A 2,544-nucleotide genomic window follows, 5' to 3' on the forward strand; every position below is an offset into this window, starting at 1 on the left:
TTTGTTCTAGCTCTATGAAAAATGCTGGTGATATTTTGATAGGGATTGTATTAAATGTATAGATTGCTTTGGGTAGTATACACATTTTAATAGTACAGTAAAACCTTGGTGTGCAAATATAATTTGTTCTGGAAACATGCTTGTAATCCAATGCACTCATATATCAAAAAGAATTTCAAGAACCACTGGTTCAGTTGTGATCATGTGACATTCGGCATAACATACTACTCATCTTGCAAGTCACTTGTTTATTAAGTTAGAATTTATTAGAAATGTTTGCTCACTTGTGGAACATTTGCAGAACAAGTTACTCATAATCCAAGGTTTTACTCTATTTGTCTTTCCAATCCTTGAACATGGAATGTTTTTCCATTTCTTTGTGTCCTCTTCAATTTTTTTCATCAGTCTTCCATAGTTTTCAGAGTTCAGATATGTGACCTCTTTGGTCAGGTTTATTCCTACATATCTTATGTGATTTTTTGTGCAGTTTTAAAATGGGATCAATTCCTTGATTTTTCTTTCTGCTGCTTCATTATTCGTGTATAATATAATATATCTTTGTACATTGATTTTGTATCCTGCAAGTTTACTGAATTCATGTGTCAGTTCTAGCAATTTTTGGTAAAATATTTTGGGTTTTCTACATAGAATATCATGTCATCTGCAAATAGTGAAAGTTTAATTTCTTCCTTGCTGATTTGGATGCCTTTTACTTAATTTTTTTGTCTGATTGCTGAGTCTAGTACTTCCACTACTCAGTTAAATAACAATGATGAGAGTAGAAATCTTGTCATATGCAATAAGGGGATAGAGCTGGAGTGTATTATGCTAAGCAAAATAAGTCAGTCAGAGAAAGACAAATACCATAACTCAAATGTAAAGTTTAACTCATATGTAAAATTTAAGAAACAGATGAACATAGAGGAAGGAAAATAAAAAGAAAGGGAGCAAACCATAAAAGACTTGACTATAGAGAAAAAACTGAGAGTTGATAGAGAGGCAGTTTGTGGGGAGATGGGCTAAATAGGTGGTGGGTATTAAGAAGGACACTTGTTGTGATGAGTACTGGGTGCTGTATGTAAGTGATGAGTTACTAAAATTCTGCTCCTGAACCAATATTACACTACATATTAACTAACTAGAATTTACATAAAAACTTAAACATGAAAAAATCACAGGTTGATTTCAAAATAAAGAAAAATTAATCATGAATTTGTGGGGCATCTGGGTGGTTCACTTAAGTAAGTGTCCGACTTTGGTTCAGGTCATAATCTCCTGGTTCCTGGGTTCAAGCCCTATGTCAGGGCTTTGTGGTAACAGTGCAGAGCCTGGACTCTGCTTCAGATTCTGTGTCTCCCTCTCTCTCTCTGTCCTTTCCCCAGCTCTCTCTGTCTTTCTCTCCCTCTCTCTCTTTCTCTCTTTCTTAAACTAAATAAACATTAAAAATTTTAAGAAATCATAAATTTGCTACATAAATGTTTCCATAGAAAAATCTTTTTAATGATCTGTGACATGTACACACATTGTGTAAAAACAGACTTCCTTTCTGATTAACTTCCTCCAAAGGAACATCTTTAAATCCCAAATTAAAAGAATAAAGTTAAAACTTTCAAAAAATTCTGAAATAACCTCTGATGATTTTTCAATTAAGAGAATAAAATTGGCCACAGGAATTATTAGTAGAATTGTTTCCTAAGAGGGTTCAATTTACTTGAAGCCACCCACCCCCACACCCAGTTTTGGTGAATTCCACAGACTCAATATATAGTTCTGCTTTACTAGGATAGATTTATATCCATAAGTGGTTGAAATAGCTTCTTTGTAATTTAGAAAAAGACAAAAAGTAACCATGATTCATTAATTTTAAAAATTATACACTTGAAATATAAAAGTTCTGAAGTTCTATAATATAGTGAGTCTATAACTCTTAATTAAACAAATGGTTCAGCAGTTTAAAAGCTGATGATACTCTTGAGGCAGGGAGCAGAGCAAATACAAAAACTGCCCAGGACGTTCACTTTCACAAACAAGTCCACCTAACATTACTTACAGTAAACAAGTTTCCTGAAAAAGATCACACAAATAAGACTTCTACCAAACATGAAAATTACAATCTATCATGAAAGTAGGTCAACAGATACAGTATAAAAAGAAAACCAGCATTGGAATATTTTGAATTAATTGGATAATCTGAAAATAATGTACAACATGTAGGTTAAAAATAATAAAGAAAATTACAAAAAGGAAAATGGAAGCTATAAAGATGCCACTAATGCTTCCTCTCCTGGCCACCTACTTCTTCCCTCTGTTACCTGTTCGGCATTTTGCAATACAATGTTGTGTTGATTTCTTAAAGTAGGAGATTTCTTATACTGTGGGCTCACACTTTTCTTCCACTCCTCTTAAAGAGTTTTTTTGTTTTTTGTTTATTCCTTTTTCCAGACTCAATTCAATGGGTCTTTACATGTTCCCTGGAAGTGTGAGAGCATTTCCTATGTAGTTTTGTTAAAATTCCTTCCTATGACTTTCTTGTAGTGGTGGCCA

The sequence above is a fragment of the Suricata suricatta genome, chromosome 4, assembly GCF_006229205.1.
Source record: "Suricata suricatta isolate VVHF042 chromosome 4, meerkat_22Aug2017_6uvM2_HiC, whole genome shotgun sequence".
NCBI lineage: Eukaryota > Metazoa > Chordata > Mammalia > Carnivora > Herpestidae > Suricata > Suricata suricatta.